The sequence below is a fragment of the Ascaphus truei genome, chromosome 3 (genome assembly GCF_040206685.1).
Source record: "Ascaphus truei isolate aAscTru1 chromosome 3, aAscTru1.hap1, whole genome shotgun sequence".
NCBI classification, from domain to species: Eukaryota; Metazoa; Chordata; class Amphibia; order Anura; family Ascaphidae; genus Ascaphus; species Ascaphus truei.
The window spans coordinates 348,848,256-348,868,377 of NC_134485.1; the positions used below are offsets into that span (position 1 = coordinate 348,848,256).

Genomic DNA, 20,122 nt, shown 5'->3' on the forward strand with positions numbered 1-20,122 from the left:
CAATATTGTGATCTGTGCTTCTTGAAATCCTGTGAAGCTGTGAAGCGAGCAACACGAGCGTAGCAGAGGAAGGCAGAGAGAACGCAGATATACCCTGACAGGCCGTGCTCCTTCGATTACTTTTTAATGCGATTGTACATCTGACACCACGTGAGTGCATTTTTATCTTGCTCTATAAATAGTTTTTTAAAAGTACATACTATGTTGGGTTTTTCACTTTATTAAGGAAGATGACCAGACCCTATGGATTAAAGATACCCCAGAGACAGACTACACAAAGATACTCTATCGCCATTATTTTGGATCACGCTTATAAAGAATGAGGAATACAGTATGTGAGTGCACACTTCACAGGATTTCAAGATTCACAGATCACAATATTGTGTTTGAACGTATTGCACTATATTTTGTATGTTTTTCTATTTTGCATACACCTGTGCTCCCCAGCTATCCGGACAACTATTCATTTGGGATTGAGAAAAACAATCCACCAAGGGTTTGAGCTGCGAAGTATTTTTTAATTTATATCACTGAATTTCAACATCACAGATTTCACTTTTTAATTTGTAAATTTAAGTCACGATCCTAATTTGGATTTATATTCACCTTAGAAATATCACTGGATATTATTTTTAAAGTATTAGATCTAAGCGCCTTCTGGATAACACTTTTTGTTTCACACTTGAAGCGAGGGTGCAAGTCAGCGGGACGTACTTCTGGGAGCCCTCTCGCAAAGCCGCCCCCCTAGGGCCCAGCGGACATTTTACTTAACCCACTACCGAGCATTCTGGCAGGGACTAGTAGTTACACTATCTCTATTTATAAATAAACAAAGCCGCGGCCTTTATACCTCCAGATGTTCTGTGTGAGTATTGGTAAAGGGAAAGAAGGGGGGGGGGGGAAGCTTCCCTGGTCAAGTATAACACCCAAGCTGCAGCATGTGAGAGACAATGGTTTCTTTGTTCTACGATTAACATCGGAGCACGTTTTCATCATTGATTTAACTTTCATCTGTAAGTAACACTGTAAGAATAAACTATCTTTGTCTGCTGAACAACAATCTTCTGAACAAGAAATAATAAGTGGAATTATTATTTAACAGTCATGTAATACATTTGTAATTTTTGCTACTTGCATGGCCCTTTCTTTACATGATGCATTTTACTTGAAAAATACCAGTTATCAATAGCACATTCTGCTTGGAACAAATCAATTGTAAGTCCATTAATTGATTTTGTCATGGGATTATCTAAACTAGAACTCTGTGCCGTGAATCTGTTCTTGGATTTATTTAAATTCATAATGCTAAAGCTCATTTTGCATGATGCTGTTGAAGTTGAAAGGACGGCTATTATAGATATCAACTTAACGAAAAACTGAAATCTTTCTCTGTGTGATTCTGTTGATTTTAGGATATCCTCTAGCTTCAAATGCTTACATAATACTTGAGCTTCATAGCATTCATTAAGAATAGCTTCTGTAACATTCTCAATTGAATCTTTAGATATCAAATGATGAAAATGGCGAGTGACCACCTTAATCTCAGAATCACCATCATTTCTTAAATCACTACCAGAAACTGTATCGAATATGGAACAGGCAGCAGATACTTCGCAATGATTATTGTAAAAAAATCTGTAATTTAAACATTTTATACTGTACCTGATTTAATTAATTTAATTATGTCCTGTTGATACTCCAATTCTCCCTGTGGTAGTCCAGATAATTCAATTTCTTGAAATTTTCCAGACATAGACGTGTTATCAAGAAATCATTTCTATACCTCTCCGACTGTATGTTCCAATTTCTCCAAAGAATATAATGAATTTTCCACATGACATTTTACATGGCTCAGTAGAAGTTTTTCTCGCTGAAAAATTAGGGACAATGTTTTAAAAATCTGTAGGAAATCCAGTAACAAATGTACTATTAGTAAGAATTTTAATTTTTTTTGAGCATCTTCAGAAATCCCATGCACTGGTTAAATTGAACTGTTTTTCGTGATTCAACAATAGATTCCATATGGACAAGACATGACCTCCAATCAGCAAGAACTGATTTTAGAGCTCCAATTTTACTGGCGACCCATCGAACTTGATTAAAATGTTGCATTTTTAACATTTTGAAGTTCATGTTGCCTTTTTGGAGATCGTCCATAAAATCGAAAAGCCCAATAAGAATATCATCTACTTTCGAAATGTAAGGAGCATCTTTCACAGGTTTCAGCACACAAAATTGTAACTTATGAGCTACATAGTGCACAGAAATCAAATATTTCACCTCATTTTTGCTGCAAGTCCATTAACACTGCCTAACATGCTTGCAGCTCCATCTGTCCCAAATCCTACCAACTGCTCAGTGTCTCTGAAGTGAAGGCCACTTTTAACTAATTCTTCTTGAACTGCATCAAAATATCCTTCTCCAGTAGCATTCTTTAATTAAACTATGCTTTGAAAAGTATCCTTTACGTGGCCTCCCTTACAATATTTCATATACATTATAAGTTGCCCGGTTGTAGATTTGTCAGTAGAACCATCAAGTAGTATACTGAAGAACTGACTATTTTTAACTTCAGCGACAATGTTATTTCTTACTGTTTCAGCAATAAATGTTATACATTCTACGCACCACTTATCGTTGCCATATTACTCGAGAACGTGAACGCCCAGTTTGCGTGCATAAGTTAACAGTTCTTTCATGTCGCTGAATAATTTATTGTTTTTAGTAATATAATAAGCTGTATTGAAAATACACATTTGTTGAAACATTTCCCTTTCCATCTTTTTTATACTTAGCGCCATCTGTGTTTTTTCCGAATTTGATTGGGCACTCAAACCTTGGGCACACATGCTATGTTGAGCAGACTTTCCATGAAATTTTAAAGTTTCCATGTTAAATGGTGCAATGACATTTTGTCTAATTTGTTTAGACTGAACACTGTCAGTCGAACGATAAAACTCTGAACAAATTCTACACGATGCCAGATCAAAATCATTGTAATATTTTAACCATGTAAATTCTTTGTGCCAACTGACTTGAAAATTTCTTCTTTTATGAATTTCCTTTTTTTTCCATTGGACAAGAATCATCAGGAAGATTATCTAAATTCTCTTTGTTTTTATCTCCAAAAAAGATGTGTTGTTTGGATTCCTTCTTGTTGCTCATCCTTAACACCTGAAATTAAGAATAACATCTTTCAATTTCAAATGATATAATAATTGCTCACCGGTGTGATGCTAGTGTAGTTCATGTGACCCCCACCGCACAAGCGTGCACCACCAGATACTATGATGACATGTTTGTCAATGATATGGCTGCGGTCATTCCACACAAAATGATTTCCCTTCCCCATTTCCACCCCCCACAGAATTATCCCATGCAAAGTTATCCCACTTTGCACTTTCTTGCAGCAATAATTAGTGTCGGCCCTCATGGATTTCCTCTGAGGTGCAGGCAGGAGGTGTGATGAGGTGCAGCAGGAGGCGTGATGAGTTGAAGGCAGGAGGTGCATTCAGTGGCTGGCGTACTCTACTACCAAAAGAGAGTAAGAGGCCTCTGGCCCGGCATCCCACATCATCATGTGCCAACAAGCAGAGGAGGATGTTTAAATTGTGGGAAGGGCCGGCATCCTGAAAGGAGCCGCTAGAAGTGGCTGAAAGAGCCTCTAGCAGGACCTGGGGTATAGGGTATCACTCAATTTCCCCCAAAGGTAGCCAAACCATCTATGGCTACTAGTCTGCCCTACTCCTGGCAGTAAGCCCTGGTAAGAACAGGCCTGCCATTAGTAAGTTGGGTTTCCCCACTCCCTGCGGTGCTCTTGAGTGACAGGGGAGGCGGTGACATCAGGCCTGAGCATTTCCAATCTTTGGACAGACCTGGTGCCCTCCTCCTGCCATATGCCATGTTACTGTGTTGTACAGAGAGAGACAATAAACCGTCCCTGTTGTTATACCTCTTGCCTGGTGTGTGATCTTACTAGGGGGAGAGGTGATCAGTTCTACATAATATATCATCTTGACCTATCTGGAGCCTAAGGCAGATGGAGGCTCTGCGCTGCACTGCTAGAGAACCACGTGGATAATATACTCCAGAAACCTGACCGTGTGTCCCCACTACCATCGGCAGACAGCTCAGCCCTCCTGTTACCAGCAGGTATCAAGCACCACACTACCAGTGATGGCAGAATCTCCCATAGGGTGGGGGAAACACAGTTACACACACACACACACACACACACACACACACACACACACACACACACACACACACACACACACACACACACACACACACACACACACACAGTGACCAACGACTCCCTTTATGTAACACTGCCGTTTTCCCAGGCTCTTCCCGACACAGTCTTCTAGGGTTTAATTTGTATAAAAGGGGGGGCAAAAACGTGTATACACACATGGGGCACTCAGCCCTCAACCTTCAGCGGTTTATTTTTCCATTAGTGACACTAAACATTTTAAACACCGTCACTTTAAGAAACAGATGAAATCACAAAAATAAACACACATATATATAAATAAACAAAATAGAAATACAGCGCCAATAGTATGTCATTCTGATTTTAACCCTCAATGGGATACCCCTAATGGGAGAAGAGAAGGGAAAGAAGTGGTAGGGAAGGAAAGGGAAACAGTAAAGGGAAGGGAGATTGGGAAAGGGAGGGAAAGGGAGGGGAAGGGAGGGAAGAGGGAGAAAAAAAAGGGGGAAAAATGGGGGTAAGGGGGAGGGGGAAGGAAAGGGGGGGATAGGATGGGGTAGGAAAGGCAGGTCCAGATGGACAAGACCACCAACGGCTGTGCTATAGTGTGACCCAAGAGAATACAAACAAAACAAACTGCAATTAAACCACATACTACAAATAACAATAAATAGCGAACACAGGGAGGAAAAACACAGGGTGGGCAGGATTGGAAGACAGAAACACAAGGAAAACAAATATGCCACAAGTAAATATAAAAAAAAAAAAAAAAAAAATATGGATAAAAACGCTGAGCCTACACGCAACTTTCCACAGGAACAACCACATTCCTCAAAAATCTATAAAACAAAAGAGGAAAGCGCAGGCTCCATAGCGTAATTCAGTAAAAATTAGGTTTAATCAAAACAAGATAAAATCAGCTCACTCACAAAAGTCGCTAGGACAATTGCATAAATAATCTGTGGCAAGGGGTCTTTGCTGAATACTTCATCTGTAGATAGCTGTAAACCTCATGGATTCATAGATTTTTAATGTGCATCTGCTTCCGGTTTCAGATGTGCACCACATTGTGCATTCGAATAGCGTTCTTCCAGCAAAAGTGTAACACCTCTCCTGGTTCAACTACTACTGGCTAATTATCAGTGATAGAGACTCCTTTGCCCACAGTCCTAAGACAGAAACCCTATGCGTTTCTCACATGGTTAATGGCGACTTCATAAGGGGAATGCAACGGCAAACAGCGACAGGAGCTGAAGCAGCAGCAGTGCTGGAGAAACCAGTATCAACAGGCACTGAGATACAGGAAGGGGAAGTTTATAAAGGCAGGCTGAGAGATAGAACATATGTGCAGACGTGACAGGTTTCAAAGTCTTGAAGGTTCTTTGAGAGAGCTAGGAATAGCAGCAGCTGTCCGGGTGGATGTGCATGGGTACTGCAGACCAGAACATCAGGAAGCGCATGATACAGGCTTAACAGACATGGGAAACGACATGATCTGGTGTGATCTTGTCAAAATAGGACTTACCAGCTTCGATGACCATCCGGAGAACTACAGAGTGTGGAAGTTCGCATTCAAGGATGTGATCAAGAGTCTGGGATTCACTGCAAGGGAAGAACTCAACCTGCTAACCAGATGGTCGAGGAAAGAATCCACAGAGCATGTGAATAGTCTCAGAGCAGCAAACATAAACCGCCCTCATGTAGGTCTTGACTTAGTACGGCAAAGACTAGAGGCATGCTATGGTAGCCCAGAGGAAATTGAAGACACACTTTTCAAGAGAATCGACAACTTCCCCAGAATCTTTGTCAAAGACTATACAAACTTGCGAGAGCTTGGAGATCTGATGCTGGAATTGGAGTCTTCAAGATCCGATCAATCCCTACCGGGTCTCAATGTCTTAGACTCCACTCGTGGAGTGAAACGCATCTTGGAGAAAGTACCTTACAACCTTCAAGAAAGATGGTCTTCTCAAGGTTCAAAATACAAAAGGTAGAAGCAAGTCGCCTTACCTCCCTTTTCATTGTTCTTGAACTTTATTCATGAAGCAGCGACACCAAAAAATGATCCCTGCTTTGAAATGGGTACACCAACTGCACCCAGTACAAGCAACCTTAAGAATGAAGGAATGGTGACAAGATACGTTAACACCAGAATACCTACCATGATTCACAGGACAGATGGGTCTCCTACAACATCTACACATCCCAATCATTCTATTGCTACAAGCAGGGAGACAGAGGAACCAAACAGGGAATGCCCTAAACACAAGATGCCACAACTGCTTCAACTCTTGCTGTGTGTATGTTAGTATATGCAACTGAAACAATCTTAGGTAATATCCCATATCTGAATCCTGTCTGCTTCAACTCTTAATTGAATTAAGTTTTGACACCTAGGCAGGGAACACCCTGTGTAGAAAACCATCTGAATGTGCCTGAGATGTGCTAATTAAGCAGACAGAACCAAACTGTCAGGTGACCTTTTAGGCCCATATAAACCCAGTCAGAACAGCTAGTCTGCCTGCAGCCCATGTCCAACTAGCCCATTAAAAGTGTCAGGACTACTGAACAACTGAAGTTTAAAAGGAAGTTCATAAGAAATGAGGATGTGGACACCCCCATCTGGCCCTGATTCCTGCATTTGAACTACGCTGGAAAGGAGGATATCATCTATACCAGACTGCATCATTACTGCTGTGATGCTGACTTTACCATTTATATTTGCTGTGACTTCACTTCTTCTCAAATTATGCACTTCTTTTTACCAGCCTCATTATGTCTCTAACTCTATTCATATATCTCCATCTCTCCTTCCTTCACTACTTCTCTGTTCACATGAACTCCTTTCTTACTTGTGTCCTCTGATACCACACAGCTACATCCCCTGCACTAAAAAACACCCCTACAAATCATCCTCACACATCCTATTTCTATCCATGCTTCTCCTCCTTGCTTCTGGGGATATCTCTCCCAATCCTGGTCCCTGCCTTATTCCTACATGCGCTCGTCCTCGCCTGCCAATTGCAACCTCTACTCCTTCTGGTGTCAACCCCTCCAACCTCATACCCATCCCCTCCCACCCTCCCTCCTCTCTCCCTTTCTCCTGTGCCCTTTGGAATGCTCGCTCCCTTTCTAACAAGTTCCTCTCTGTACATGACTTTTTTATTTCTCACTCTCTGCTCCTATTTGCTATAACTGAGACCTGGCTCACTCAGTCTGACTCTGCTTTGGAAGCTGCCCTCTCTTATGGTGGCCTTTCTTTCTCCCACATTCTGCGCACTGATGGCAGGGGTGGAGGCGTGGGGCTCCTGCTCTCCTCTCTCTGCCGTTACTGAACCCTTCCTATTCCTCCATCTCTTGCTTCTCCCTCCTTTGAGGCTCACACTGTCCAGATCTTCTCTCCTCTCCCTGTCCATGTGGCGGTCATCTATCGCCCACCTACCCCTACTCATTCCCCTTCTGCCTTTCTCTCTCAATTTGAATCCTGGCTCTCTTTCTTTCTCTCCTCAGACACCCCTGTTCTTCTCCTTGGGGACTTCAATTGCCACATTGATGACCCCTCTCTCCCTTGGGCTTCCCGCTTTCTTTCTCTAACCTCTTCTTTTGGCCTTCAACAGTGGACTGCAGCCGGCACCCACAAGGATGGCCACTACTTAGACCTGGTTTTCACTAAAAACTTCTCTCTCTACGATTTCTCAATTTCCCCTTTTCCTCTCTCTGACCATCACCTCATCTCATTCTCTCTATCTCGCTTCTCCCCTTCTCCACCTCCATCTACCCCCGGATTCTGCAGAAACCTGCATTCTATTCACTTACCTGACTTTGAGTCCACTTTACGCTCCTCCCTCTCCTCTCTCAGCTCTGCTACAGACCATGACAACCTGGTCAGGAACTACAACCCTGTCTTGTCCTCCTCTCTTGATCTACATGCCCCGCTTTCTCTCTGCCGCCCTCGCCCTTCTAACCCTAGACCCTGGCTAAATTCCCACACGCGCATGCTGCGTTCCTCCACTCGTTCCTCTGAACGCCTCTGGAGGAAATCTCACACTCTCGCAGACTTCCTTCACTACAAATTTATGCTATCCTGTTTCAACTCTGCCCTCTCAAAAGCTAAACAAGCCTACTTTTCTTCACTAATCAACATGCACAAGTCTAACCCATGCCGACTGTTCTCTGTCTTTGATACTCTACTCAAACCACTTCAGCTGCCTCTCCTTCCTCCATCTCCGCTCAGGACTTTGCTGACTATTTTAAGGAAAAGGTGGAATCCATACGTCAGAACATCCCCTCTGTTTCTTCCTCCCATCCTACACCTCTTCCTAACTCTCCTCTTACCTTCCTTGACTCTTTTTCCACTGTCTCAGCGGAGGATGTGTCGCCTCTGTGCCTCTTCTCCCTCTACCACTTGCTTTCTTGACCCTATTCCTTCCCATCTCCTAAAACCTCTTGCTCCTACTATAATCCCTACGCTCACACACATTTTTAACTCCTCCTCTTCTCTGGAACCTTTCCATCCTCCTTCAAACATGCAACAGTTATACCATTACTCAAAAACAGCATGCTTGACCCTACCTGCCTTTCTACCTATCGACCTGTCTCCCTCCTGCCTTTTGCCTCTAAAGTCTTTGAATGTCTTGTATTCTCTCGCTTGCTCCATTTTCTCAACACCTATTCTCTCCTAGACCCTCTACAATCTGGCTTCCGCACTGCTCACTTCACGGAAACAGCCCTCAATAAAATAACTGACAACCTCCATGCTGCCAAAGACAGAGGTCATTACACTCTGCTCATATTACTCAACATGCATGGAGAGAAGGTAGAGCACTGCTGAAAAAAGTAGGGCTGGAGGCTGAGTAGTGAAAATTAAAAATGCTTTAATAGAGATGCATGGTAGCAAAAGCTACATAAAAAGGGTCCTCTGGTGCATTTCGCGCTAAATAGCGCTTTATCAAAGAGTAACCTATGTCCCTGCTAATCCACTTTATATGCCAGTCAATGCGGAAGTAATTTCGCGCCAAAAATCAGTCAGAAAGAATCTGACTGAAACTGAGTCCCTGTAAGAACTACGGTGACCTCATAGGGTAGAAATACCTCAGTTTTGAAAAGGCAAAGGCGGAAGTACAATACAAATACACAACTCAATAGTAAATCAATATAAAAAGCAAAAACGAAGCAAGATAACAAAAGATTAGAATATAATAATCAAAGCAATAGATGAAGAAGAAAACAATATACTATACAAAAAAAGAAATCAAGAATAAAAACATAATCTAACTATATTAAACTCTTAATTGATAGATGGGGACATATATAGTTATACCCAACCATGAACCCATAACTCATTCCATTATTTTTATATCTTATAGCAATATCTTAATAATATATAATGATGCAAACAAATCTTAAACTAGATAGGAAAAGAAATAAACAATCTTATACTAGAACTAAAAATAATAATAACCATAATATTTAAAGAAATACATATGTATATATATGAAATAGTGCAAAGAATAAGAATACTGTATATATGTAAGATTTACTAAAAAATAATAAACCATATAATAAGTATAAAAAATATATCAAAGCTGGTGAATTTTCTAAACACATCTAGAATCAAAATATGTGAATGTATAGAATAGATTCAAAAATGATATATAATAAGAATGTGTAAAATATAATACTTTAATACTAATAATATAGCAAACTAAATAACCCCTAAAGGGTGGAAGAATAGAAAAATCACATATTAATTCACATTTAGCATGAATATAAATATAAATGTTAGGACATTATATCTTAAATTAAGACTGATCTTAGAAATGAAATAATTTTATAAAAAGTGGATTAATTCCCAATCTTGATTAATCCCGTTCGGGTATAGGGAATCCATGCTGAAGATCCAGAACATCTCTCGTCTATTGAGCATGTTCAGTCTGTCACCACCCCGAATGGGTGGAGGAACATGCTCAATAGCCGAAAAGGAGAAGTTCTGGATACCCCCCTGAGAACAATGGGCAAAATGACGTGACACTGGATGTGTAATAGTACGATTTTTTATGGCTCTAACTTGCTCCATTATCCTAGCTTTCAAGGGTCTAATGGTGCGTCCAATGTAGTGCCTGCCACAACCACAATTCAATATGTACACAATGAAATTCGAATTACAATTGATAAATGTGGACACTTTTATATTCCTTTTAGGTTTAGATGTTTGGATACTTTTCAATGGAATGGCATATTGGCAGACAACACAATGAGCACATTTATAGAAGCCTTTTGGTATATTAGAAATATGTTGTGGATGGTTTGAACGAAACAGACTTGGTGACAGAAAACCTGCCAGTGATTTGGCTTTTTTAAAAACAAATTTTGGTCCATCTTTAACCACATTATGTAAATCTGTATCCAATTTAAGGGTGTGCCAGTGTTTGTGAATGATACCTCTAATAGAATCTGCCTGCTTACACTGTTGTGTAATGAAAAAGGGTGCCCTATTCTCCATTTTTTTGGGCATGATGGTTCTATTCCCTTTATATTTGTAATTCTTTTTACCAATAAAGAGATCAGCACGTTCAAGAGTTTTAACTGCATCAAGAGATTCCACAATATGAACCTTATTATAGCCTCTTTTTAGAAATCTATGGACCAAATCCTCAGCCTGAATATCAAAGGATTCCTCTGTGGAGCAGAGTCTTCTAAGTCTTAAAAATTGCCCCTTCAAAATCCCCTTTTTGAGGGGCCTGGAATGATTACTGCTAGCCATCAAGAACGCATTACGCGAATTAGGTTTCCTATGGACATCCGTTTGAATGATTTTGTTGACATCTATATACAACATTATGTCCAAATAAGCAATGTGTTGAATATCAAAATCATAAGTAAATGTGAGATTATACTGATTAATATTAAGAGTGTTAAAGAAAGTTTCAAAAGAAAGAAAATCACCATCCCAAATGAAAAACAGGTCATCAATATAACGCCTGTAGAAAATAATGTGCTCTCTAAAAGGGTTATGATCACTAAAAATAAAAATAGATTCCCAGAAGCCCATAAACAAATTAGCATAAGATGGTGCAAATGAAGTCCCCATAGCAGTGCCCTTTAGTTGTAAATAAAATTGTGAGTCAAAAGTGAAATAATTGTGTGTTAATAAAAATGTTATACTATCAATCAAAAATGTGCAAAATGAAACCGGTACAGTAATTTGGATAGATGAAGATAATGTTGAATAGCAGAAATCCCTTGATTGTGTTGTATGATACTATAGAGCGACATGACGTCCATAGTGGCCCAACTATAGGAGGTTTTCCATTGGACCTCCTGTAGATCCATCAAAAGTTGATTTGAGTCCCTTGAGCTTTGATATATTTTTTATACTTATTATATGGTTTATTATTTTTTAGTAAATCTTACATATATACAGTATTCTTATTCTTTGCACTATTTCATATATATACATATGTATTTCTTTAAATATTATGGTTATTATCATTTTTAGTTCTAGTATAAGATTGTTTATTTCTTTTTCTATCTAGTTTAAGATTTGTTTGCATCATTATATATTATTAAGATATTGCTATAAGATATAAAAAATAATGGAATGAGTTATGGGTTCATGGTTGGGTATAACTATATATGTCCCCATCTATCAATTAAGAGTTTAATATAGTTAGATTATGTTTTTATTCTTGATTTCTTTTTTTGTATAGTATATTGTTTTCTTCTTCATCTATTGCTTTGATTATTATATTCTAATCTTTTGTTATCTTGCTTCGTTTTTGCTTTTTATATTGATTTACTATTGAGTTGTGTATTTGTATTGTACTTCCGCCTTTGCATTTTCAAAACTGAGGTATTTCTACCCTATGAGGCCACCGTAGTTCTTACAGGGACTCAGTTTCAGTCAGATTCTTTCTGACTGATTTTTGGCGCGAAATTACTTCCGCATTGACTGGCATATAAGGTGGATTAGCAGGGACATAGGTTACTCTTTGATAAAGCGCTATTTAGCGCGAAATGCATTAGAGAACCCTTTTTGTGTAGCTTTTGCTACCATGCATCTCTATTAAAGCATTTTTAATTTTCACTACTCAGCCTCCAGCCCTACTTTTTTCAGCAGTGCTCTACCTTCTCGCCACGCATATTTGATCTACACAACGGACGGATGCACACGTATATGGAGCATAAGGGGTCTATCATGTGAGTCATTTATCTGTATTTCTTACATTGTGACTGTGACTATAGGGTATTTGCATGGCCCCAGCCTTTGGTTCAGGACACCATCCCTCTCTATAGTGAATGCACTGGGAGTCCTTTATATAGGGGCTGTTTTGTGATTTCATTTTGAGGGTGGTTATATGCTTTCTGTCCATATCAGGCTTTATTTGGTGAGCTATATACCCTGTCACATATATACATTTTTTCATTGATTTGACTCAACCCTTGACTCCTGGGCTATATTGCCTTCATTGCACTATTCTGGGAATTAGAAGCACTATACAGAGATTCATTTCTCATCCCTTGCTATATTACTCAACATCTCTGCAGCATTTGACACCATGGACCACCCTCTTCTCCTTCACATTCTCCATACTCTTGGTATTCGGAACAAAGCTCTATCCTGGATCTCATCCTACCTCTCCCATCGTACTTTCAGTGTCTCTTCTGCTAATACCTCCTCCTCCTCCTCTATTGATCTCTCTGTGGGGGTACCCCAGGGCTCTGTGCTGGGACCTCTTCTCTTTTCTTTGTACACACTCTCTCAAGGTGACCTAATAATATCTTTTGTGTTTAAATATCACCTCTATGCTGACAACTCACAAATGTACTTTTCAACACCCGACCTTACACCTGCTGTACAAATAAAAGTTTCTGAATGTCTCTCTGCTATATCATCCTGGATGACCCTCCGCCGCCTTAAACTCAACATGGCTAAAACAGTGATCCTCATACTTTCTCCCAAACCTGGCCCTACTACCTCCTTCCACATTATTGTTGGAACTACGATCATTCAACAAGTAGCCCAAGCACGCTGCCTAGGGGTCACACTCGACTCCTCTCTCACATTCGCCCCTCACATTCAAAATATATCTAAAACCTGTCGCTTTTTCCTCCACAATATAACAAAAATACGCCCTTTCCTCTGTTGCTAGACTGCTAAAACTCTGACTCAGGCCCTCATTCTCTCCCGTCTTGATTACTGTAACCTCCTGCTGTCCGGCCTTCCTGCCTCTCACCTGTCTCCCCAATAATCTATCCTAAACACTGCTGCCAGAATCATTCTACTCTTTCCTAGATCTGTCTCAGCATCTCCCCTCATGAAATCCCTCTCCTGGCTTCCGATCCAATCCCGCATCTCACACTTCATTTGTAACGCCTGTATGCCCGCAGACCTGGCCAGTCCCCAGTACAGAGGTAGGTAAAGGTATAACACGCACCCACAGCAGTGAGGGCGTTCCCTGAGTGGGGTAGTTGCGTTGCCGGGTCTGGTGAGTAAGGGTTAACATTATACTTGCTGAGTCCGGGGCGCCAGAAGAAGGAAGGTAATGTCCAAGAGCCAGAGTCCAGGGGTTGGAGAGAGCAGCGTAGTGATGTCCGAAAGCCAGGGTTCAAGGGCAGGAGAAGGCAGCGTAGTCAAAGTCCAAGGCAGAGTTCAAGTTCAAACCAAGGGAATCCAAACAGGGGCAGGGACAGGAACCAGAGCTGAAAAAGACAAGGGAGCTAGGCATAGACACTGCACACACAGGAGCTACAGGAAAGCTATGCAGAGCAAGGACTGGTAGGAAGAAGTGGAGTTATATGGGAAGAAGGACCAATAGGGTTGAGGGGAGGAGCAGAGGTTAGAGTGGGTAATTGCAGAGATAGGTCAGTGAGTGCAAGGGAGGAGACACGGAGGTAATCTAGGGTAATAGCCTGCAACCTACGGGGGGCGGAGCCAGTGCCTGGGGAGGGTTGGTAACTATAGCGGGTGCGCGCGCCCTCTGTAACACTGTCACGCGCGCACACTGCAGCATGGGGGAAGCATCGCGGAGGAGGTGCTCGACTGGAGAGTCAGAGAGGAAGGAGGAGTGGAGGAACCAGGTAGGGAAAGGGTTGGGATGACGGAGGCACGCCGAGGGGCGCGAGTCCCCCCGACAGTGGACCAGCGACCGGGAGCGCGTGCGCACAGTAAGGGGGGCGAGCGTGCACGCAGACCGCGAGCTGGAGCGTGCCACGAGGGAATGAGGCAGAGATTAAGGACGCAAGGGAATGGAAGGGTTAGCCAGCAAAGGACCCAAGGTGACGGGGATACGCTGGGAAGAGCGAGTCCCCAGATCCGTTACACCATTCTTCTCTTCACTTTTAAAATTTTACACTCTTCTGCCCCTCCTTACATCTCAGCCCTAATTTCTCGTTATGCACCATCCAGACTCTTGCGTTCTTCTCAAGGATATCTTCTTTCTACCCCCTTTGTATCTAAAGCCCTCTCCCGCTTTAAACCTTTTTCACTGACTGCCCCACACCTCTGGAATGCCCTTCCCCTCAGTACCCGACTAGCACCCTCTCTATCCACCTTTAAGACCCACCTTAAGACACACTTGCTTAAAGAAGCATATGAATAGCACTGTGGATATTCTGAACACATGATACATAAAGCTTGGCCCCCTGCAGACGCACTTACCAGAACTCCCTCTTACTGTCTCTGTATGTTCTCCCTACCTACCAATTAGACTGTAAGCTCCTCGGGGCAAAGACTCCTCTTCCTTAATGTTACTTTTATGTCTAAAGCACTTTTTCCCATGATCTGTTATTTATATTATCTGTTATTTATTTGATTACCACATGTATTACTACTGTGAAGCGCTATGTACATTAATGGCGCTATATAAATAAAGACATACAATACAATACCCACGTAACAGGTGTTTGGGGTTTAGAATTAAACCCTGTAAGAGATGTGTGCAGAGGTACATATAATGGAGACCAACTTGGGTGCAATTATATATTGGCTTTATTGAGCCTGTTACTTTATCCAGGCAAAACACACAAAAACAACAAAATAACAAACCACTATCCCTTTGTAAGGGCTAACTTACTTCCCCATACCCTATCTGCAGGGCTGGAGGAATATTCCCATTACCAGCCTATCACCCAAAAGTCTTGGAAGTACCTTAAGCAGGTGGCCCTCCATATCAGTCTCTGGCAGGTTCCTGGGTCCTCTGTGTCCAGGAAATATAGGTGTCTGGGTGTCTTGATCTCAGCACAGCCTTTGTGCTCAAGACAGTGTCTGTGTGCAGGCTTCTCTGTTCTCCTTCTCAGCCCAAATGTGAGCTAAGGAATTTCTCTCCTGTTTCTCACATCAGGCTTTTTCTAAGTCCTAATCAGCCAGGTGGAGTCTGGTTGATTGCCTGTGTGCAATTAACAGCACACTGCTGGATTTAGAGGCAGTTTCTCTCAAACAGTGATAAGTCCCTGTTACAAACCCTTAGAGCTTCAGATGCTGCTCTTCCATAAGTCATCTGTTCAAAGACTAAAGAAGCCATTACAAGTACAGTGTGCAATAGTACGTAACATCTTTACACCTGACCAGCTCAACAACCCTACCTCCATGGCAAAGCATGGCGGGGAGGAAGGAGAAGAGAAGACACCATCACCGTATGTCAACTCGCAGTGCAGAGAAGGACGTGACCAGAGATCCTGCTCCAAAATATACCTTGTTGCAGTATACCCCAAGGGACAACCTGAGAGGGCTTCTAGGATGTACGCGATCATCGATGATCAAAGCAACCGATGATTAGTCAGGTAAGAATTTTTTTACTTATTCGACACACCTGCCTTCCCCTACACACTCAGAACATACGCAGGACTGATGGAGACAACAGGGAGCAGAACAAATGGCTACAAAATATGTTCCATGGATGATAGAATGAAAATACCACTCCCTCCGCTTATAGAGTGCAATCATATGGCGGCGAACAGAAGCGAGATTTCCACACCAGACGTGGCACATAATCACCCTGTCACGGGAGACTCCTGTGGCGGGTAGGATCTCGGTGGCCGGAACAGCAGGAAGCGAAGTAGGGGTCACAAGCAGGGGTCCGAGGCAGGCGGCAGGTAGTGAAGTCAGGTAACAAGCAGAGGTCCGAGGCAGGCGGTAGGTAGCGAAGTCAGGTAACAAGCAGAGGTCGGCAACGAGGAGACTGGAACAGGACAGGGGAGCAAGGACAGGTCTGGGGGCAGGGACTGAGAACAGGAACAAACAGGGACAAGCCAGATTACCAGCAAGGGCTTTTACTGTGAACAGACTTCTATAATACAGTGTGACAAACGCCCCTCTTTTGTAGTGCTGACGTCTGTCTGGGTTCTTCCCGACACAGTCTTCTAGGGTTAATTATACAACAAACAGGATCATGCAAAGTATTATGCTGCTTAACTCAGGCTTCTGCCTGCTTTATTTTCATCCAAGTAAGGTACTGCAGCTTTAACATGTGTAGGTTAGAGGTACTCAGATACTTTCATTCAGCAGTTCACACATTTCAGTGTTACAATATTTCCCACACTGTTATTTCAAGAAATAAAACCAAAATCATATAAGCAAATCCTATCCCTTTCAGGGATCTAACTACACATCAGAATCAGTCTCTCTAACAGCTGCTGGCCAACTAAACTGGTTCCCCAGCTTAAAACAATGCTCTCTCATTTAGGGACACAAGATACAGCACAGTCTTTTAGCAACAGCAGTAATCATTTGTTTTGTCTTATCTGTTCATGGTGTCCAGGCAAATCCTCTGGTACTGTCATATGTGGAGAGGCCGTCAACCTCGATACTGGATGCAGGAGAGTAGCGACACCCCCAGCCCCCAGGCTCCAAGGAGAGAGAGTGAAATTCAAAACCTCTCTGCTCTAAATACCTGTGCATGTGATTAGAAGAGCAGGTGAGGGAGAACTAGAGCCATTGTAATCTGTGGTCTGGATTTTCCATCCAGCTGCCTGAGGTAATGGGAAGCTGTGGAACGGATCATTTGTAACTATTCCTGCACTTTCTGCTCTAAAATGGGGCAGAAAGCTGCCTAACATCTTTGGACTATGTCACAACAGGTACAGGTACAGAAACAAATCAGGAATCAGAAGCATGTGCATAAGGAGTCTGACATCAAGCAAAGGCAAAAACAACAGACAGGAAGCAAGCTATAAGGACAGAGACAGGAGCAACAAGAAGACAGGCAGACAGAGGAACCCAGAGCCAACAGAAGGCAGCAGCACACCCAGTGGACAAGGAAGCTATGGCTAGGCAGGAGGTCTAGGCGACCCTGACACACCCACACCTTAGGGTAATAGCTGACTGCACCCGTCATTGGAACAAGATACAAAGATTTTGTTACTGCTCGGCAGGGACATCCTGAGTGCACAAAATCCGAGAACAGCGTAGCGGACCCCATAACGCCCCATTTTCCCGAAGACTTGACCTAGGATGGGTGATAGTGGGCAATGTATCCATTGGTAAAGGACACAAATCAGACTATGTTAATGCCCGAAGAACAAATATAATGGAATGTGGACACACATCCCTCTTCAACCATGTCCTGGCCATATCCAAGTGGAAGAAAGGCTTGGCATCAAAGAGGTGATACCCCTGAAAGACACAAATACATATTTATATCAGAGGAATGTGAAAATGGCCAAGGATGTTCAGTAGTCCTGATGATAAAAGATGACATACCACCTTCACCAAAGGAAGAGAATATTCTCCTGAAGGTGATCAATAAAGAGATCTTTGAAGACAACACAGACATTTGGATGGCTCCATCTCTATTCCATGCATTCACATCCTCTAAACAAAGTAGAAGGAGTCAAAAAGTCCACACAAACAGATCAGTGGCACAATGTTCCTACAGACAAGAACCCTGGAGACTAGGCTAGCCCCCTGTTGCATCCAAAAGGGGATGCATGCAGACAAGATCAGCTGTGCCAGTAGAAAAAGTGACCTTTCTTAAAGGAGTTCCTTCTGGAAGTTGAATCCTACAATCACCAAGGGCAAGCCAACAAGAACAGGTGGTCGCCTTATCAATCGCAAGTGTGCTCGGAAAACACGGTTAAAATTGTTCCACAATCAAGACTTCCCGATCCTGGAGGCAAATTAAGCTTGACTCTCCCATGAGCCTTGACAACGTTCATGGTCGCAGTTCCAGCAATTGTCGGAGCCAGAACTTTTACCAGGACTCTGAGGACTTGGAATACCACCACCTGGGTGTCCCTATTATCATTCATGGGTCCCACCTAATCTATGGACTCCTAGGAGACATTGAGGAGCACACAGCCATCCTGGACTGGTGCACATACATAGCATCCCTCGCCAATGGGATTTTGGAGCCACTGGAACCGGCCGGTACCACGTGTTATGTGAAATTTGGACTTTATTTTTGTTTATATCTTTCAAATGTTCCACATTTATGTTTGATATAGTGGTATCTACTGATACCAGATGGGGAGTGTCCTGGAACCTGTTGTGCATTTCAACCTGTCCTGTGATTCTTCTCACTGCTCTGTGTAATGTTGCAACATTGTAACTCCTTTGTAACTCTCAGCCTGTTGCCTAATAGCTTTTCCACTGACTGAGTGGTATGATCCAGGACCCCTGGCTGTTCGTCTCTCTCTGCCCCCTTTCCTTCATGTCAGGTCATTTCACCCTCCTCTTTCAACCATCTGCCTTCAGGAACTGTCATGTCCCCCATCATCTCCTGGTAAAGTTTAATATCATTTACCTTTCCCTGAATTAGTGCTACCTAGTACAGTCCCTCCCCCTTTTTTGTATATTGCTGTTATGTCTCAATAAAGCTTGTAAAAGAAAGGAAGGACAGTGTGCATAAAAAGGGGAACGAGTTAAGCTACCTGTCTCTACCCCTTACCACAGTGAGCAGGAGTCAGAATACACAGGCTATATTCATCCTGTTAGGGATATGTTACAACACTAAACTGACATCACCAGACACTGAGGATACTGGGTGGCAAACACTCTTAAAAGAATATAGCATTGTGTTCTAAATTCACTGAGCATCATCTGAGTGTAAAAAAAATGTTAACCCATAACCTGAGCAGATATGATCAGTGATTTCTGTTACAGGCGTACACATGTACTGTATGTACATGTAATTAATCCTTTTCGCATGGTTACTTTGATCTTTTCAGCACAATTATTACAAATGCTGCTTACAAATGTCTGGTTATCACCAATCATGTCTTCAGTACGTGCAGTTACATGTAATATATTAATCATAACATGCATCTGTAAATAAAATAGCCATCATACAGTATATATTCTCTAATGATCTTGTGAAAAGTTGTGGTATAACACTAAAGGTTCCTTTTTGTACATCAGACAATCGTAAAAAATCAAGAAAATATCTCATCTATCTTTTCAGTACCAATATTACAAATACTGCTTACAAATATCTGCTTATCACCAATCATGTCTTCAGTACGTGCAGTTACATGTGAAATATTAATCCTAACATGCACCTGAAGGAGCAACTCAATGAGTAAAGACACTGACTCTGAAAATAACATAATTGAGTTGGAACCAGGGTAACTTGGTGTCAGCTCCTGATCTTGTGCAAGTCACTTTATCTCCCTGTACCCCAGGCCCCAAAAAGATAGATTGTAAGCTCACCTGGCCAGGGACGGTGTCTGTACCAATCCTATGTGCTGCATACTCTGCACTATACTGTAATTGTGAAGCGCTTTGAGTCCCATTGGGAGAAAAGCGCTATATGACAAAGATAAATACATTTATTATTATAAGTTATTATTAAATAAAATACCCATCAAATATATTCTCAAATGATCTTGTAAAAAGTTGTGTTATCACCCTAAAGGCTTCTCTTTGTACAACAGCTAATGGTAAATAATCAGAATCACTTTTCACAGTTG

The 20,122-nt window shown here is 42.0% G+C and overlaps 1 long non-coding RNA gene across 1 annotated transcript; it reads right to left on the reverse strand.

Annotated features, from left to right (window-relative positions):
• Positions 1–1,602: 1,602 nt before the first annotated feature.
• On the reverse strand, positions 1,603–19,980 carry LOC142490058 (uncharacterized). Its single transcript, XR_012799984.1, has 3 exons — positions 19,863–19,980; positions 3,036–3,174; positions 1,603–1,870 (listed from the first exon to the last, which is right to left on the reverse strand). It is a non-coding gene; the product is annotated as an uncharacterized LOC142490058 (long non-coding RNA).
• Between the last annotated feature and the right edge of the window lie 142 nt (positions 19,981–20,122).